General features: G+C 42.3%; 1 long non-coding RNA gene across 1 annotated transcript; it reads left to right on the plus strand.

Annotated features, from left to right (window-relative positions):
* Positions 1 to 12,298, plus strand: LOC143860461 (uncharacterized). The gene is made up of 2 exons (XR_013239717.1): positions 1 to 1,232; positions 11,785 to 12,298. It is a non-coding gene; the product is annotated as an uncharacterized LOC143860461 (long non-coding RNA).
* Positions 12,299 to 21,554: the final 9,256 nt, after the last annotated feature.

The following is a 21,554-nucleotide window of genomic DNA, read 5'->3' on the forward strand; positions in this document are numbered from 1 at the left end:
CAAAAATAAGCTCCATGGGATCATCATAGGGTGTCCAATGCAGCTGAGTTTTGGTACACACCTCATCTATGATGGGCCTTTCGGATCACCCCAAACTGAAATGGTGGCGGCGGTGGAGCATATCACCATTTCAACCGTTGGTCAGAATATTCGGTTCTCTGATCGCCTAACTCAGTTCTCAGATCGGCCTGCCCCGGTTAAGTAACAAAAGATTACGGCGCACATTAGCAAAAAACCAATATCCCTTTAAAATTCCCAAAAAGGGACCCAGTCCCACCATTGTCTTCAAAACGCGTGCGGTTTCATATTGGATTTCATCGTCTTCTTCCATTATCTCCTGAAAGTTTAAATTTCAGATGATTTCACTGTTTCGTTTCTCAATCGATTATTCTGTATGTCGCTCAAATCCTCTATTAAATCTTATTTTCTACGTTTCTCCTCCATTTCGGACCGTGAATTTCTGTAAGAAAAAACGATAATTCTTCCTATCGAGAAATTGTAGGGTTTTTTTTCTTCTGCGATTCTTCTCGTTTTTTATGCTTTTATCTCCTCTCTCTGCAATCAGATAAACATTTCGCCCCAAAAATCGTTGTTACTAGGGAAGGATTTAAAGATCCGTGGCCAACTGACGTCAAACGTGTTGAATTATATGCCTAGGGTTTCGAAATTTTGCTAAGAAATTTCACGTTTTTTTCTGCGAATTGTCTCTTTTTTTTTTTCTTCAATCGGATAAACATATTACAGAAAAATTCGTTGGTGTTAGGGAATGATTTTAAGATCCGTGGCGAATTGACGTCAAATATGCTGAATTATAGGGCTAGGGTTTCGAAATTTCTCTAGGGTTTCAAAATTTTCAATCTGGAAGGTGGCTGTATGATGAAGGGAATGGATTTATCGATGAGTTCTCTTAGAGATCTAGCTTGTCGATCGGCCATTGGTCAATTCTGTTATTACTCTTTTTGATGGATAGAATATGTTTTGAATCGTGTGATTGTTTAGCTATAGATGGATTCGGACATTAAAAACCCTAGTAAATGCATGAACAAGGTGGTTATTGATAATATTTCTCCGAAAGAGGTGGTAGGCGTCAATGGGGAAGAAGATGAGGAGTCGAATTCTTTGTTATCGCCTCAAGGTGGAGTGTCGAAACGGCCAAAGAATTCACGAAGGAAAGTGCAGTGGAATGATAAGAATGGTAATAAGCTTGTGGAGATTTTGGAATTCCAACCCAGGTAATCTTTGGGTTTAATTTAATTTGATGGCTTGTTTTTTTTGGTTACAACGTTTCTGATATTTGAATGCCTAAGGTTAGCTTCTAGAATTTTGATCTTTCTGCTTTTTCTGGCATTGAATTCCTGTTAATTTGCTTAGTTACTTGGCTTTTAGTCTTAAAATTATCATATTTAATGAGGATCTTATTCTTCTGCAATGAAGAGACCATTTTGTCAAACAACCAAGACATTTGGAAAGTAAGTTTTGCTCTTTTCGAATTTAAATATTATTCCAATTAGTGTTGTTGGTATATGGGATTTAGGGCCTCTTTGCATACCTCGAAAATTATTTGCGTGTTATCTTATATAATCATGGTTTTGAAGTTAAATTTGACTTTTTGCAAATAATGGTTAAAATGATTTTGTGGATGCTGTAGTTAATGGCTTCCAAAGAAGCCTTAATGACCCTTTCGGAAATAAGATAAACAATATTTGGAGTGATTTTGATGGAGATCATGAAAAATATGCGGAAGAGGAAGACTCTCAATTATGTGAGTCTCACTCTTAATTTTGTGGCTGCGTTCAATATTGATAGTTAGTGTTTAGAAGTTGAAAATTTTAAACAGACTTATTAAAGAAGAGAAATTATATGGTGTAAGGCCTTGCAACAATAAGGTCTTTGTACGGTGGAAGTACCACCCTTGACATTTGATCCAACAGCAGCTCCTCAAAAAACTCAAAAGGTGAGCTGCTGTTGGATCAAATATCAAGGGCAGTACAAAGGCCTTATTGTTGTAAGGCCTTACACCATATAAAATCTCATTAAAGAAAATAGAGCTTTTGATGCATTGTTCACAATGATACCATGAACTTCCATCAAGAAGATAATACACTTTTCATCTTTGAACAAAAATTTCTAAATTATATTGCATATGCGACTTGTGTAGAGCTCTACTCCAATTCTCCAACTACATCATTCAGTATAAGAAGGTTCGTTATTATTTTCATTTGAAATGTTGAAGTTGTTAGAGGTCATTTTGGTCCAAAAGTGTTAGGTTTTTTTTTGAATATTGGCGAAGATATATTAATAGAAGACTGAGGGGGTCCCCCAAAAACATACACGAGGAAAATAAAACTCCCTAGGGACAGAACCTGACCCGGGAAATACAAATAGGATTAAGGAGGAAGAAAGTCGAAAAGATCTAAATCCTGCTTCGATACGCCCTCCTTTGCCAACTTATCAGCTACAGCATTGGCACTTCTCCTCACATGCTGAAAAGAGACCTGCATGCCTTGTAATACGTCTTTCATCTCGTCAAATAAGTGAAGAAATCGCCACGGAGGGCCCCTTGGGCCCCTCAGCCATCTTATGACGTTCAAAGAGTCGCCCTCCACAATACACCTTACTGAGTGGCCCCTGGCCTCACTCAGGATCAGGATGCCTCGATGCACTGCTTTTACCTCCGCTTCATTCGAGTCTGCTATGCCAATTGGACCCGAAAAAGCCTTGAGTACCGCACCATGACAATCTCTCAAGACTCCTCCGATTCCTGCCAACCCAGGGTTGCCTAAACTTGAACCATCAAAGTTTAATTTGAGGTTACCTGCAGGAGGAGAGCACCATATCTGTTGCGGGACCGTCACATTTTCGTGACTGTTGCAAACAACTCTCCATCCTTCCCACAGATCAAACGCCGAAATGAATCGAAATAAAGGGAGGGCTCGCGCCCAAGATATAGAGAGGGCAATGACCTTAATAAATAAGAAGTGGGCAGATTTAGCCTTTCCCTCAAACAGGCGAGAGTTCCGTTCGACCCAGATGACCCATAGAAAAGCCAACAGAGAGAGCCACCACAGGCGCTTGCCTTTTTTACCCCAAGGTGAACAATACCAGCCTTCAAATAAGTCTTGCAGAGAGGATGGAAAGACCCAAAGTAGTCCAAATCTGTCCAAAATTTTCCCCCATACTTCCCGAGCTACTCGACAGTGAATGAAAATGTGGTCTACCGATTCCCCAGACGCAATACACAGAGCGCAATGGTCAATTATTAACATATGTCGCTTCCGCAGAAAATCCACCGTTTGGATCCGATTTTTTAACGCAGACCAGGCAAATAGACATGCTCGTGGTGGAGCCTTGATGTGCCACACCTTTGCTTCCAGAGCATTAACCTCAGACGGCACCAAACTGTGATAGAAAGAGTTGACCGAGAACCCTCCTGACGAGGTAAATCTCCACAATCTTCTGTCATCCCCTGATGAACTAATATAATTCTGCTCCAGCAACTGAAATAAGCTTATCACCGATGGCATCTCGCGATCAAAGAAGTTCCGACGAAAGAGGGGGTTCCAGGTAACTTTACTCACAGAGCGCTCATAGCACACTTTCACTAAAGCTGACTTATCCGCCGCGACTAAGAAAAGGTCCGGGAATAAATCTTTTAATGGGGAGCTCGAGCACCATTTTGAGAGCCAAAAAGAAATTCTGTCACCGGAATACACTCGAAATCTAATTCCGAGATCAAATTGAGGGATAATGCATCTGATATCACGCCATAATGTCACTCCAGGTTTGTTGAATCTGTTGAGAGAAACCCACTCCCCTGAATCAGCCCCATATTTCCCTGAGATGACGTTGACCCACAATCTGTTTTTTTCTTCGCCAAACCGCCACAACCATTTTCCCATCAGTGCTTGATTTACCTGTTTTATCCTTCTAATTCCGAGGCCTCCGCCTTTGGTTGACTTACACACCTCTTCCCAGCTCACTAAGGCCAGAACCCGCTTCTTATCGGATCCCCCCCACAAAAATCTGCGCTGAATTTGTTCTATACGCTTGATCACAGACACAGGGCATTTACATAAGGATAACTGATAGAGGGGAATGTTGGCCAAAACGGCCTTAATCAATGTTAATCTCCCTCCTTTAGATACCAATTTCCTTTTCCAAGTATCAAGACGACGTTCGATACGTTCCACAATAGGATCCCATGCCTCTTTAGGAGGTCTCCCTATACCTAAAGGCAAGCCCAGATAAGATGCCGGCAGACTATCCAACGAGCACCCCATAATACTGGCGAGTCGAGAGGCCCCTTCCTCGCTTAGATGCACCGCATAAAGTCTGGATTTAGAGAAATTCGATCGGAGCCCAGTCACTAATTCAAAGCACCTAAGAATTGCCTTAAGATTAAGAATCTTTAAGGGCAAGGGAGAGCTAAAAAGGAGAGTATCATCCGCAAACTGCAAATGCGAAACTTCGACCCCATTGACACCACATTTAACCCCGGAAATCAGCCCCTCCACTTGCCCTTTCTTTAATAACACGCTAAGGGCTTCCGCAACAATAACGAAGAGAAAGGGAGATAAAGGATCCCCTTGACGCAAGCCTCGGGACGATTTGAAGAATCCTTTAGCAGAGCCATTAATGAGGACGGAAAAATATGCTGAAGATAAACAACTTCGGATCCACCCTCTCCACTTCTCACCGAAGCCCATTCTTTGTAGAAGATAGTCTAAACACTGCCAATCGACCCTGTCATATGCTTTTTCCATATCCAACTTACAAATTACTCCTTGCTCACCCGATCGTGCCATCCAATCCACCATTTCGTTGGCCACTAGTGCACAATCTAATATTTGTCTCTGGGCTACAAAAGCACATTGATTCTCTGAAATGAGAGATGGAAGAACCCTCTTTAACCGCTCCGACAGAACTTTCGACAAGAGCTTATACAGACATCCAACCAAGCTAATAGGACGAAACTCCGACACTCTCACTGCTCCTTTGGTTTTTGGGATTAGAGCAATAAACGTTGCACCTGTGCCGCGATCCAGCACCATGCCTGCGTGGAAAGCTCGAAAAAAAGCCATTATGTCGCCCTTCACATACTCCTAGCAGGACTGAAAGAAAGCGAGACAGAATCCATCTGGCCCCGGAGCTTTATCACGGCATATCGAGAAAACCCCCTTCTCCACCTCCTCCTCTGAGAACGGGCTTTCCATCCCCATAGAACTAACATCATCGAGAGAATTGAAAACCGCCTCGTCGAGCCTCGGCCGCACTATATCATCTGCAGAGTATAATTGCTTGTAGAAATCTAGGATTTCCAATGTAATCTTCTCTTTGCTATAAGATAGGGATCCATCCACTTCTAATACCTCGATTCTATTGTTTCGACGCCTGGCACTGGCCATATTATGAAAATAGGCCGTATTTTTATCACCTTCCTTTAACCAATGAACGCGGGACCTCTGCCTCCATGAGATCTCTGCCTGAAGTATGCAGCCTTTATGTTCCTCTTTTAGTTTACCCAGTTCCGTCAAGTCATCTTCTGTAGCATGACTTTCCTCATCAGCCATAGATATTTCTCGGATGCGTGCTGAGAGCCAAATATTGCGCTCCTGAAGAGCCTCTAGACGGAGAGAATTCCACTCTTTAAGTTGTTTTTTAACATGACGGAGTTTCGCTCCTATAATCCAATCTGTGGCGCCTTCCACGTTGTATGATTCCCACCACCCCCCCAATCTCTCTACCATGTTAGGGATTTCTAACCAGGCTAGCTCAAATCTGAAGGGAGCCGGACCCCAGGACTCTAATCTTGGATCCAACAACAGAGGGCAATGGTCTGAAACAGAATGCACAATCGCTTTCTGACATACCTCCGGGAACAATGAAAGCCATCCAGAGCAAAACAAAAATCGATCTAGGCGACTCTTTCTGGAGCTCCTGGACCAAGTAAATTTAGCCCCCATAAGAGGGATATCAATCAGTTCATTATCAGCAATAAAATCCGAGAACTCAGACATATTTTGGGATGATCTGCGACACCCCAGCCTTTCTTCGACTCTTCTAATTTCATTGAAATCTCCCCCTAGACACCACGGGTGCCCCCATTTACTCCTAACCAGGGTGAGTTCCTCCCACAACTGTCTCTTGGCCGACCCCGCTGTTGGACCATAAACTCCCGAGAAGGTAACCACTTCTTTATTACCCAGTTGTCGCAGAACTATTGAGACGGAAAACTGGCCTACCCAAGAATCCTGGATCTCCCATTTTGATTGAGCCCACATGACCAAAATACCTCTGGCAGCACCTTCGGATGCCAAAAAGATCCACTCCCAATCGGAATTTCCACCTAAACTCATGATCAGAGCACTGCTGACTTCCCCCATTTTTGTTTCTTGAATACAAACTAAATCTGGTTTGTTCTTTTTAACTATTTCCTTGACCTGTGCTTTTTTTTCCAAAGACCCCAATCCGTTTACATTCCAAGAGAGAATCTTCATTTACAACTGGGCGTTCGCTGAGCACTTCCCCTGGAGCAATTTCTACTCCTGATCCGCGGATTACGAGTCGCTTTCGACATATCTGGAGCTTTAACGTAGGAGACATCGGATTTTAGCTTGGATAATTCCCGTAACATCTTCCGTACTCCTTCAATACTTGACGGATCCGAGAGAGATCGATGATCCAATTCTCGAAGCTCCGCCACTTTAAACATAGCACGAAGTTGATCTTCCGGTCCGGAATATGTCAATCCCAATACTCTGCTGGTAGATATGATGTGATTCACAAAAATCTCTAGAATCTCTGATTTAGGATCGACCCAGGATATAGGACGAATATCTTCCTCCACCCTTAATACTAGCGCTAGGCTATCTTCCACAAGGTCGTCACAAGGATCCATACAATCCTGACTAGAATCAGCCGCCAACGGAGGCTGCCCCTTAGTAGCTTGAGGGGGACCCTGCATCTGCTGATTAGATCGGATATCAACTATACCACACGCACAGGACTCCACCCCCTTTGTGCTAGAACCTACTCCTGAACCAGTGACCCAGGCCCTTTTAGCCGCACCAGGGTGTGGAAGGATTGACACAGTATTTCCGGGGGTAGTGTGAGAGAAAACCGCCTCATCGATTGCCAAACAGCCCTCCTGACGGTTCATGGTACCCTCTTTATGCCCTCCCAAATGATGCTCTTCATAATTCATTTAAGAAAACACCTCATCTAAGTTTACCACCAGACTAGATTTGCCGTCCACCCTATCAGTATCAGGAAAAAACTTACGGGACTTCGAAAGCTGAAGGGACTCAACAACATTCGAGAACTGAATAAGAGGAGAAAATGGGCTTTGATCATGAGCAGAACACCCATCAATCTGGCCCACAATCCGAACGCCAGAGTTAAAAGGAGAAAGCCCAATATTCTCTTTAGCACCTAGGCCCACTGCTTTATTCAGAATAGGAGGGGCCCACCGCGGCTTAAGACCCCGATCCAACGGGTAGGAGGGCTTTATTTGAATTAAAGGGGAGATATGAACTTGGGAATTTGGTCCAGACAAAAAGACGTTCCACCGACTGGGCAAACTGCTCCCCTTCGCCACGTCTCCCTGGCACTTCATACCAGACGCGACGTGCCTTACACCCGCCACCTTCTCAGAGCTGAACATGCCAACACTATCTGCATGTGACACGTAAGGGGGTAGGTGAGAATAAGAAGACGCGTCCAATAGTCCCTCTGCCGAATTCCTGCTATCTTGCACCGTCGTCTTCTCCGGTCGAACATTGTCGGAATTCCATGGAGAGTCAGCCCAGGACTGCTTGAAATTTGCTGATTGACGGGCGGTGAGAACATCGGGACATTTAGAACATCGGGACGCCGTCACCCAATACACGACCTCATCAATACAAATCGGGAGTTTCACAAACTCAGGAGATAATGAAGAAGTCATAAGAAGAATGTTCGCTGACTCATATCCAGCACCTTCAACACAGGATTCATCTGTGGCTAAGACCCTTCCAATGCGACAACCAATTTTTCTAAAGTTTTCCACCATCCATGCATGAGTAGGGACCCCAACAACCGACCACCAGTCAGACGAGAAGTTCCCGGAGAACTTATCCTTCCAATCTCGAACCTCTTCAAAAGGGCTATCCTTAGCGTCAATCCATCTAAGTCTGCAATCGACGAAGGAGGCGTCCGGAGAGGAGGTTATAGCAAACTCCCCAGGGGCTATCGGAAAAATCTCAAAAACAGCTGAAGTTCTCGATACTTCCCCTAACCATTTTCTTAACACCGATAAATCCGGTAGTGCATCAGGTTTAGTTTTACCCCAAAAAGTCCTTTGTAAATCAAATCTAGACCCCAGCTCGATAGATTCAGCCCAAATTTCCTCCGGGCACTTGGCCACCTTTTCAATCTGCTCCATTCCGACTCCATCCACCTCCACAGCCGGCGGCCTCCCTACTAACGTTGACAGTCTCCTATAGGGGGTCCCCTCCAAGCGCTTTGGCTCCGTAGTCCGGAAGGTCTGCGTCGCAACTTTTCTGGTGGAGCTAGGCGGAACTGGTCGTTGGAAACCAACTGGGAAGTTGAAATCAAAACCCGACCACACCTTCTTACATTTGAGACATTCGGGCCTTCTTCTGAAGTTTACAAATTTACACTTAGTGCATCGCCAGTCACCCATGTTATTTGCTTTTCTTTTTTCCAGCACTCTGTGAAGCCTCTCCTCTCGTCTGCTTTTTTTAATTTGCCACCGGACATCTGAGGACTTCCAATCGATATAGTGGCGATATCGAAGAGCTGATTGAAAAGGAGGCCTGTTCGACTCCAACCCACTAGAGCGCATATTCTTTGTGTACTCCTCCATTCTGCCAACTTGCAAAAATCCCTAACTTTCGAACTACACAATGTGCAGACCCCTCTCGCCGTCTACATCTGAGGAAGAAACAGAAGAAGAGGAAGAGGGCGAACTGGCATACGAGACAGATACCGAAACGGAGTACGATGAACCGGAAGTGTACACGGTAGAAGATTCACACTCTGACTCAGAAAGAGATTCCACCGACGAAGACGAAGGAGGGGAGGAAGAAGGAGAGAATGAAGGAGAAGAGGCAAGAGAAGGAAGAGAAATGGCAGATTCTAGAGTCACCAACAAAGAGGAAACAAACCAAGAGGGAGATGCACTACCATACGCTACCAACCGCTCTCAGGCGGTTAACACCCACCGGAGCCCAAGTCCGACGACGTATGATCCCTCCTTTGAGGTATTTATGCGGACGCTGCTACCCCCTTCTGCACCCCCGATGGGGAGTCCTACCAGTGAGGAAGGAGATCCAGAACCTATGTTCTATTTAGCAACCTCGTCGGACGACGAGACCACCACCTCTCTCAAGCTTGGAAAGAATGCTGATTACATAGAAGCCACAGCCGAAACATGGATATCATGACCAACAACTAAAAGTGTTAGGTTTTTGTTTAGGATTTTAGAACTTTCTAGGTTCTTTCCTTTCTTATATATTTCTAGGCCTCTTGGCCATAATCTACACATTGAATTATTGAAAATTGGACTTTATAAACTGCTTGCTCGGGTGTGATGCTCTTTCATGAGTGTGATGCTTCAGACCCCTGGATGTGATCAAGGTTTTAAATTTTGGTTCGAAATTTCGGGTTTCGGTCAATAACGAAACCGAAATCGACTTAACACGAAAGAGTAGTTTATTTCGGCTGAAATTTCGGAATTTCGGTCGAAATTTTGTTTATCCAGAAATTTGGTCTGAAATTTTAGGGATTTCACCTAAAACTCTGATTTTTTTATAATTATTTAATATTATCTCGAAATTTCAGCCAAAATTACCAAAATTTCGATCGAAATAAAGTTGGAGAAAAAATAGCGATGGAATAGATTTCGTCAAATTTCGACTGAAACTTAGAAATTTCAGCCGGTGAGGAACGAAACGCATTACGAAACCGAAATTTGAAACCTTGGATGTGATGCCTAGGAGACCTTGGAGTGATTCCAGGTCAGTTCTTCCTTACTCTTTCTCTTGATCTTTACTTTCTTTATTTGCAGTTCTTGATCTGAGATTTCCTGTAGTTAAGGTTCTACCTTCCAAACCTGTCACAGTCCGCCTTTAACATGCAACAGTTCCCTCACAACAGACTTACCACTATTCATATTACCCATATCAACTACATATACCCACAACAGACTTGGCACTTATTCCCTATTTGTCTAAACCCACCAGTTATTTCTTACAGTCCAGATTTAACTCTTTATCTCAGATCTGTCACAAGTCTTGACACCTGTCAACAACCTATTTCTCAGGAAAACAGTCCACTCTATGCCCAACAGTCCACTCACAGTATAGTCCTAACAGTCCACCCACACCTGTCCTCTAATCCCACAACAAATATTTCCTATTGTTTAACCTCATATTTCTCCTAATCCATAGTAAACCCAACCTCCTGCGTAGAGTTTGTTGTGTTAACTTTGCACAATTAGTCGTCTTCCTTTGTTGGTCCTGCATCAATTTGGTATCAGAGCTACCATATCTAGTTGTCTTCCCTTATCCGTCCTAAATCATAGGCAAACCTCGATAGTGTGCTGTGTTTCCACTCAGTGACCCTGTTTTTAGATGGAGTATGAGGACAGGAAAATTGTTGGATAAAAAATTGTTGAATAATGCTGAATAAATGACAAAATTCTTTAAATGCACTGGGTTTTATTTTGGGTTCTGAAAAGTTCGGGTTCCATTTTTGTAAATTACGATTGACTTAGTGTTTTGGTTTTTGAAAAGTTTAAAAATTTTCAATTAGAGAAGAAAGTAGTGGGTTTTGTTTTCTCAGCAGCAATTCTATTTTTATTTTGGACTGCTCCAAATAGATATTTGACTTTATTTCGGTTGATCGAAGGGATGAAATCAATCATGTGCCAATGATTAGGAATTTAGGAATTAGGATTATATAAATGATCAGGATGACCAAATTTCTTCAAGCATGATAACATGCCATGTGAAAACTAAGTGTACAGGGCCTATACTTTTATTTATGTCTTGGTAAATACCTGAATTTTCTTTTCTAAATATTCTAATTGAACTAGATCAATTAGAAAGGTTAGGCTCTGGGATTTGAACATGTAAGACTGGTAGTGGGCCTGTACCTCAACAACCGTAGGTCTCACCCTGCTTCTTTCTTTATACCAGTTCTGCACACAATCATGGTTGGTATTACACTGTTTCTTGGCTAGAGAAATCTGGAAAAGTGTTTCTTAATATTTTAGCTAGTAGCTTGCTATGAGATGCGGAGAAATGGGTGCTTTTACATATTTTGACACTGTAGACCTGTGTATAAAATATATATCTAGTCGGTGCTTTTGAGAATCTTGACAACTGCTCCTGCCTTCATTGTATTAGGCTCTCTATCCTTCCAAAAGAAAGACAGCTTCTATCTTCACAAAGCTTTTCGTAGCCTTTGCTTCCTTTCTAGTTATATTGGCTGAAACAATCAATCTTGCACCCCCCATGTTAGGCTAGAGTCAAATCACACTTGCAAAATAGCTTTACTTTGTTAAGTGATCTATGTATTTTGAGTATTTTGGCTTGATTTATTTGTATAGTGACAGAATACACCCCCCGATTCTGATAGTCATAAGTTCAATTCATATTTTCCTTGCAAGCTATCTTGTTTCAAACTGTTAAAAGTGGCTGTACCTTTTATCTGTTAGGGTTCATGGGTCTTTGTTTTTCTACTCACATGTATCTTCTTTTGGTTTTTTTGTTTTTATAGTGATACGAGTGACTCAGATGATGATGAGGATACAGATTCTTGTATCTGTACCATATTGTAGAGCTCATACAAAACAACTCATTCATTGGTTTTTATTAGCCAGCTCAAATCAGCACTGTCCTGGTGCTACAGATTTGGATTTGGGACTGTCATGTGGGATTGAATGTCTCGCTAATGGAAGGGCAGAACATCTCTTGTTGTAGCATCAGTTTGTTTATTCCGGCAGAGTGGAAAGTTGATATATTACAAGTTGGTTTGGGATGGGCTTTCTGATCAACAGAGTCTATGTATCTTTTCTCGGAGAGATCCATGTGCGTTGGCTTTGGAGGATGAAAGCAGAGTAAGATGATGAAAGCTTTCTCACCATGTGTGTAAGATATTTATGCGCGGTAGAGTTTTTGTATGATTTCATAATGCATCTGAGAGTCTCATCTATATGAATTACATGCGCACTTATGCTCCTATGAACGTTATGTCGCCATTCTTAATAACACATTTAGTTAACCTTTGCTTTTGTCATTATGTTACTTGTAGCAATGTTCGAAACATTTGCATGTATGATGGGCTTGTGACACCAATAAGATACTTTTTTTGGGGATGACGGAAAAAAAGTTCATGGTTATCACCAAACAGATTGTTGCCACACTGAAATTTTCTAAAAAAATGATGAAATTGATCTGTAGTTCTGAACTCTTTTAATATGCTCTGAATTTCCTCATGCGCATACATCTTAAAATGTTGCACCGACATGAAAAATATTTGAGATCATAATGGTCATTTTCAGAGAATTGATTTCAAATACTTGGGGTGGTTGTTGTTGTTCATGTCAGTTCATGAAATGGTGGGAATGTTTATAGAAATCCGGCTACATAGAATTGACTTGAAATACTTGGTATTGTTTGTGTCAATTCATCAAATGATGGAAATGCTGTCAAAATCTGCTTTGTTTGCAATGAACACTTGGCTATGTGTCGCACGCGATAGCACGGTCTGGTTTACACTTTACATATTATTTACCAGGATGATTTCTCTAATGAGCATACAATACTCTAGGAGATTAACCTTGTGTTCTGCTATTTAATTTTCAAAGTTCTAAAACAACTAATAACAGGTTTCAAAAAGAACAAACCAGTTACCTGAATTGCTCTCAAATGAAGTATCATGATGGAAATCAGAGAAAAAAGAAATTGGGTGTTCAGATTCTGGATTTTTTTTATTTTGAGTTTTAGTACATCATGTTTATCCTCGTTCAAATTTGAACCAGAAATCGTAGTAGCTTTGATGATTTTTTTCAGTCTCTTGGAAAAGGACAGACGAAAATCTCTTTCGACCCAAATATTTGTGTTGGGAATTCTAGATTTTCTGTATGTTTTTGTCATTGATCAGTAAGAAGAAATTTCAACTAATTGATATTTGTTGCGTCTAGAAAGAACAGCTAGTCTGGCCAGCTTTAGTATTTTCATTCATTTCCAACTGCAGGTCTGGCCAGCTCAAGTATTGCAGTCATTTCCAACTTTGCTCTGCAACTTCTTGTAGCTTCTAGGCCCTGTAATTTTATTTTTCATGGAATATTGATTTTCTACGGATTTTTCCCATAAATTTACTTTCCTTCAATCCAAATGCCATCTTACCATCTCTATTTAAACTTATAAATGACTGTTCTATGAAGCCTGAGTATTTCCCTTCACTGAGGCTCTATTTTTTTTTGTTATAACGATTTAGAAGAAGATGATAGGATTATGGCTGATTTATAGAGATTTCATTGTAAATTGATGGTCCAAAACTTGAACTTCGTGGGTTCGAGTTAATTTTTGTTTGGATTTGCTAGGGACTTTCGCAGAAAGGCATTTCACGTCTGGCTGTTTGCCTGAGAGAACAGCCACATTGGCTCTTTTTTCTGTAGATTTTGTATTTTTCATCTGAGGTGGCTGCTCTCATGCAACCAAATGCCTCGCTGCGAAAGTTCCTAGCAAACTCTTTGTATTTTTTTTCAAACATATATAATCGCCTATTTGAATGATAATTGAAACATGCTTTATTGGAAAAAATATTTTGATTATGGAAATGACAATGAAATGGCCGTCATGTATTCATCCACCAATCCATTTGCGTTCACCACGGAAAAAAAAAAAAAAAAGGGATATTAAAGAGGAGAGAATGATTATAATCATAGCAACAACATATTTAATCAAACACAGTACAAGACATGCTTTAAAAAGTGTTGAGCGTACAAATGGTTTTCGTTTTTTCCAAAGGAAAAAAGACTTGGAAATTGCTTAAAATTCTGAAATGTTACGGTTAATGGCATCCAAAATAGAGTTGATTGGGAAGAGGCGCCGTGGGAAAAAAAGGTCCAAAATACTCCTGAGGGGGTTTTGCCTTGTTTCAAATGTTTCTCTCATTTTCACTGTTCATGCTGCTTGGTTTTTTTTTTTTTTTAACCATCTGTCACATGTGCTCATGAAGAGGAAGAAGAAAATGAAACGGAAGAGAAGAGAATAAGAAGAAGGAAAAAGAAGAATCGACTCCGGAAAAATGAAAAAGAAAAGGAAGAATGGAAAAAAAGTAGGGAAACAAGAAAAATCGCTGGCGGGAAAAATGAAAAAGAAGAAGAAAACGTATGAAAAAAGAAGAATCGACTTGAGGTCATCTCAGTCGAACTCGGGGTCATCACTCATCTCGGTCGATTCTTCTTTTTTCCTTCCTCTTCTTTACCATTTTTCCGTACCTTCAATTTTTTCAATAATCGATTCTTTCTTTCCTTCTCTTATTTTCTGATGGGGTGTGAAAACACCAGCCTCTTACAGGCTGCCACCTGTCCCAGAGTAGGTGAGGTCCAGCCTCTCACAGGCTGCCACCTGTCCCAGAGTAGGTGAGATCCAGCCTCTCACAGGCTGCCACCTGTCCCAGAGTAGGTGAGATCCAGCCTCTCACAGGCTGCCACCTGTCCCAGAGTAGGTGAGATCCAGCCTCTCACGGGCTGCCACCTGTCCCAGAGTAGGTGAGATCCAGCCTCTCACAGACCACCACCTGTAACGACCCGATTTCCGACGAGTCGCTACGAGCAAAAGAAAGCAAAAATCATGTAACTATTTTTTTTTTTTTTTATACAAGCATCAACCACGATAGAATCTTATTACAACTGAAAGATGTCTTATCATAACAAAGTATTGATAGACATGTTAAATGACGCAAGGCGTCAAAATGTAAAAACTCAGGAACAAACTCTCTGATCACACAGTCCCTTATCCCATGGTTCCTTCATTTGCAAATGCTCCGCCATCTAATGCCTCAACCCCTGTGGTGGAGGAATCAACGTCAGAGCAGGGTCATCCAGAGACCGAGCAAAGTAAAAGAGACAATAATAACAGTGCATACAATATAATCCACATCCTCAATAATGTCTAGAAACAATATAATAAAGATTACAATGCCCATGGCAATATAAATAAAAGGAATGACAATAATTTCAATGTATGCTATGCATGCAATAATTATGAGACAGCACATTCCCCAGGTACATCCGGCTTTTCCCCCATTTATTTTTCTGTCAGTTCTTTTCTGACTTTTTCATTTTATTTTATTTTTTTCTGCCGGTGTCCTTGCCGCACGGCTACCCACTACCCCTGTCTGAAGGTAGTGACGTTATGGACTTGGATTACGGTCTCGCATTTGCCGAGCCGGGGATACTATCCCTCGGGGATACTTTCCCTTTTTGGTTGGTTTGCCAACGAAAGGCAGTACACGCTTCTCGCGTTGGCCTTTGGACCTTAGGTCCCAGGATGATTCCACCACACCCTTAAGTTCCCCTTCACTTTCCCCATGTATGCAACATGTATGCAATTACTTACCTTTGCCTTTCTTCCTGCATTCATTTCAATTCATTTGATTCCAGGCAAGCGAGTATAAATTCACTAAGCAGGTATTTATCAGGCAATTTATAAGCAGAGCTACATTGCATAGACAATTATATTGAATACCATTACAAGACAAGGTCTAGCTGTCACCTGCCTTTTTAATTTCTGAGTGAAGATAGTAACCGAAAAGTCCCAACAAGAATAGGAATGATTAACCTGTAAATAATTCTAAGTTTTATCAAATTCATGTCCTTTCTGTCCAGTATGCACTATTTATGTGGGCCCCGCATATTACTATGCATGTGGGCCTCGCATGTTACTATTCATGTGGGCCCCGCATGTTACTATTCATGTGGGCCCCGTATGTTACTATTCATGTGGGCCCCGCATGTTACTCCTTCATGTGGGCCCGCATATTACTTCATGTGGGCCCCGCATGTTACTATTCATGTGGGCCACCATTCTTTGGCTACTATGCTCAGCAGTTCGCCTTTTTTCGCCTTTCTTTCCTTACAGTTTACTTTACGGTTACTATGCGAGCATTTCACCGTTCAAATATGATGATAAAGTTTGCATAATCGATAGCGAGTTATCGCCTCATATGCAAGCTTTATCCATAGGTGGTAGAACCAACCATATCACCGATATTTCACTGTGTAAATAAATAACTATTGACAGACTTACCTTCTCCTCTCTCAGATTTCCTTTTCCTTCTCCTCTCTCAGATTTCCTTTTCCTTCTTCTCTCTGATTTCCTTTTCCTTCTTCTCTCTCAGATTTCCTTTTTCTTTTTCTTCTTCTTCTCTTCCTCTCTCTTTCTCTTTTTTTTTTTTCCTCGTCTGCGAGCCTCTATTTATAGCCTTAACCTGAATTATTATATTATTATTTTATTTATTATTTTATTTGCATGAATAGTAACTTGAATTATTATATTATTAGTTTATTTGCTTGAATAGTAACTTGAATTATTGTGTGGGACTTACTTGTTGTGGGACCTACTGTTGGTAGGACCCGCTGATGTGGGACCCGCTTGTGTGGGACCTACTTGTGTGGGACCTACTTGTGTGGGGCCCGCTGATGTGGGGCCCGCTGATGTGGGACCTGCGGGTGTGGGGCCCGCTGATGTGGGACCTACTGATGGTGGGACCCGTTTGTAAATAGTACTCGGTGGGTCCTACTGTGAATAATACTTTTAAATAGTGTATCTCAATAGTGAACTTGCATAGTATTTCTGCATAGTAATCTCGCATAGTGACTATTGTGAATAGTGACTATTGGAAATTTTTAACATATATATATATCTATTCCGTTTTTGTTGACATCTGGGGCGGTGGCTTAGTGGTAGGAAGCCGTTCAATCTTAGCTTAGACTTGGGTTCGAATCGTGTACGCCCCATTATGCCAGATGTCCTCATGCCCGATTAACTTGGGGAAAATGAGTAATGGCCGATGATTACCCACCTATGAGGCCATTTTTATATTTATATATATATATATATATATATATATATATATATATCTATTTTACCGGTTCTTACATTCTACCCCCCTTAAAAAAAATTTCGTCCCCGAAATTCCTCTCTATCACTAAGTAACTAAAGGCGTACCTCCAAATAATTCTGGAAAATTTTTCTGTATATCGGATTCTCGCTCCCAAGTAGTCTCATCGACGCCATGGTGACGCCAAAGTACTCTGACAAGGGGAATCGACTTGTTCCGCAAAACTCTGTCCTTGCGCTCCAGAATGCGCACAGGTCCTTCCGAAAAGGACCAATCACCCTGAAGCTCCACCTCGTCCTCTTCTAGCACGTGAGAAGGGTCGGGATGATATAGACGAAGCATGGATACATGAAATACATTATGCATCTGATCAAGGTTTGGAGGTAATTCCAACTCATAAGCTCGAGATCCAATTTGCTTAGAGATGCGATAAGGCCCGATGTAACGAGGGCTCAACTTACCTTTCCTGCCGAACCGCATAACTGCTTTGAAAGGCGAGATTTTAACAAAAACCATATCTCCTTCAGCGAACTCGAGCTCTCTACGCCGCTGATCGGCATAGCTCTTCTGCCTACTCTGAGCTGCCTTTAACCTTTCCCTGATCAAGGTTACTTTCTCAGAAGTTTCTTCCACCAATTTCGGCCCAAGCAACTGTCTTTCACCAACTTCAACCCAACACAATGGTGATCTACAAGCACGACCATAAAGAGCCTCGAAGGGAGCCATCTGAATACTTTGCTGATAACTGTTATTATAAGCAAATTCGACTAGGGGCAAATGACGCTCCCAGTCTCCCCCAAAATCGAGAATACAGGCTCTCAATAGGTCCTCCACAATCTGGTTAACCCTCTCGGTCTGACCATCCGTTTGAGGATGATAGGCAGTGCTAAAATTTAGCTTTGACCCCAAAGCCTCATGCAACCCATGCCAAAACCTAGAAGTGAATCTGGTGTCCCTGTCAGATACTATAGAAGCAGGTACCCCATGCAATCTGATAATTTGCGCCACATACACCTCCGCCAACTTGCTCATAGTCCAAGTCTTTTTCATGGCGATAAAATGTGCAGATTTGGTGAGACGATCAACAATCACCCAGATGCTATCACAACCATTCTTGGTTTTGGGCAAACCCATGATGAAGTCCATAGAAATACTATCCCACTTCCATATGGGTATCTCCAAAGGCTTTAGAGTGCCTCCAGGTTTCTGATGCTCAATCTTTATTTTCTGACAAGTCAAGCATTTCGAAACATAGCAAGCCACTTCTCTTTTCATTCCGCTCCACCAGAAATTTCTTTTCAAATCATGATACATCTTGGTGCTACCTGGGTGAATGGTGTAGCGAGATTTATGTGCCTCATCCAAGATACTCCTTCTAAGATCTTCTTTAGCTGGCACACATATCCTGCCTTTAAAGTACAAGAAACCGTCTGCCCCAATTGAAAAGTCTGGTCTGGAATCTACTTCTTTCTTCAACTTGATCAACTCTGCATCATCTGCTTGAGCCGCCTTTATCGACTCCAAAAAGTCTGACTGAACTCGAAAATTTGCTAAGACTGATTTTTCACCCACTTTGCAAATGTCCAGAGTCAAATCTCTAAACTGCTCAAGAAGTTTCCACTCTTCTATCAGCAAGCATGCAATTTTAGCACATCCTTGCCTACTGAGAGCATCGGCAACCACATTGGCTTTACCTGGATGGTAGCTCAATGCAAACTCGTAGTCTTTTAAGAACTCAAGCCACCTCCTCTGGCGCATATTTAATTCTTTCTGATCAAACAGGTATTTGAGACTTTTGTGGTCCGTAAAAACCTCAAACTTCACACCATACAAATAATGACGCCAGATCCTGAGCGCAAAAACCACAGCTGCCAATTCTAAGTCATGGATGGGGTAATTCACTTCATGCCGCTTCAACTGCCGTGAGCCATATGCAATCACCTTTCCATCATGCATAAGTACACAACCTAACCCCTTTATGGAAGCATCGCTATAAATAACAAAATCCACTCCTTCAGAAGGGAGGACAAGAACAGGCGACGAAGTCAACCTCTTCTTTAATTCCTGGAAACTGAGCTCACACTCCTCCGCCCAAATAAACTTGACATTCTTTCTAGTCAACTTGGTCAGAGGACCAGCCAATGCCGAAAATCCCTCAACAAATTTTCGGTAATAACCAGCTAGCCCCAAGAAACTCCTGACCTCAGTTGCGTTAGAAGGCTGTTTCCAACGCAACACTGCCTCTACTTTAACTGGGTCAACTGAGATGCCCTCCTTAGAGACCACGTGACCTAGGAATGTCACGCTCTCTAACCAAAACTCGCACTTTGAAAACTTGGCAAATAAATGATTCTGCCTCAAAGTTTCAAGTGCTCTCCTTAGATGCTCTGCATGATCTTCCTTGGACTTAGAATAAATGAGAATATCATCAATAAATACCACAATGAACTGATCTAAGAAGGGTTTGAAGATCCTGTTCATTACATCCATAAAGATAGCTGGAGCATTCGTCAGGCCAAAAGGCATTACCACGAATTCAAAATGACCGTATCGGGTCCTAAAAGCTGTCTTGGATATGTCCTCATCTCTGACACGAAGCTGATGATACCCTGATCTGAGGTCAATCTTAGAAAAGTGACAAGCTCCCTGCAACTGGTCAAAAAGATCGTCGATCCTAGGCAAAGGATAACGATTTTTGACAGTAACCTTATTCAGTTGCCGATAATCGATGCATAAACGGAGGCTGCCATCCTTCTTTTTAACAAGTAGAACAGGAGCACCCCACGGCGAATAACTTGGCCTGATGAATCCTTTCTCAAGCAACTCAGACAACTGTTCCTTCAATTCCTTCAACTCGGCAGGGGCCATCCGATAAGGTGCTTTGGAAATGGGTAAGGTTCCTGGCTCGAGAGCAATGGTGAAGTCGATCTCCCTGTGGGGAGGCAACTCCGTGAGATCCTCTGGAAAAACATCAAGGAATTCACTTACCACGGGAATATCAGCTGCTGATAACCCTACACCATCATCCTCTTTCTTCACATACGCCAAGAAACCTTCACATCCCCTACTTAACATTTTCTGGGCCCTTAATGCAGCAATAATTTTGATTTTGCCAGGGCGCTTCACACCCTTAAATAAGAATTCTTCCTCTCCGGGTATTCTGAACACCACCACCTTATGGAAACAATCCACACTGGCGTGGTAAGACGCCAACCAGTTCATGCCTAAGATGACCTTGAAGTCATTCATATTCAGCAATACAAGGTCTCCCAAAAGCTCCCGGTCCCTAATTTTAATTTTGCAACCCTTACATACCAAGTCAGTAATTACCACATCACCTACTGGTGTGACCACTCTCAACGGATGTAGTAAGGGTACAGGAGATAAAGCTACTTCTCGAACAAAATCAGGCGATATAAATGATAATGTAGAGCCAGAATCAAATAAGACATGAACAGATATACCATTAACGTGAAGCTGTCCTTCGATAACTGCATCGGATGCTTCAGCGTCGCGCTGACTCAAGGCAAAGACCCGATTGATAGGAGCTTGGGGTGCATTTCTTCCTTGAACTGGTATGAGCTTTGGGTTTCCCCTCCACTGATTTTGCTGCTGCGGCTGGAATGGAGGTCTAGGAAGAGCCTGCTGCTGCTGCTGATATGGCTGTCCGGTATACTGCTGACGCTTCTTTTTAGGGCAATCCCTCTGCTTATGGTTGGGATCCCCACAATTGAAACAGACATTTATTGATTTCCAACACTGGCCTGAATGGAATTTTCCGCAAAGAGAGCACAAGGTCTTGGATTGCGATCCACCATCCGTCCTCTGCTTTTTGGGTGGAGGTCCCTGATTCCTGCTAACAATAGATTGAGATCTAGCTGCCTGTACTGACTTCTCACAGTCTTCTGCCACCTCGGCCTTCTCACAGGCTTCTGCCAAGGTCCTAGAACCAAGGTTAACGATACTCGCCTTAATGGAAGGGCGAAGACCGCTAACAAATTTCCGAACCCGATCTGCCTCTGTTGCTGCATATCCAGGTGCAAAACGAGACAGCTCTCTGAACTTGGCTCCATACTGAGCCACAGTCAAAGCCCCCTGCTTTAGTTCTGCGAACTGCCCCGCCAATTGATCTCTTATGCGCTCCGGAAAGAACTGCTCATTGAAGCGAGACTTGAACTGTCCCCAAGTCCCTGACAAGACTGCGGGATAGTTCTGAATCATAGTCCGCCACCAGACACCCGCTTCTCCCTTCAGTAAGAAGGAAGCAAAACGCATCTTCTGAATACTTGAGCACTCCATTACTGCAAAGATCCCCTCTATCTCTGTAATCCAATGATCTGCCGCTAAGGGATCACCTGAACCAGTAAACTCAGATGGATGGTAGTCTCGGAACTGACGATGCATCTGAGAGGCAT

This window comes from Tasmannia lanceolata, unplaced genomic scaffold, assembly GCF_043159265.1.
Source record: "Tasmannia lanceolata isolate RefF3 unplaced genomic scaffold, GAP_Taslan_0.1 ptg000037l, whole genome shotgun sequence".
Lineage (NCBI taxonomy): Eukaryota > Viridiplantae > Streptophyta > Magnoliopsida > Canellales > Winteraceae > Tasmannia > Tasmannia lanceolata.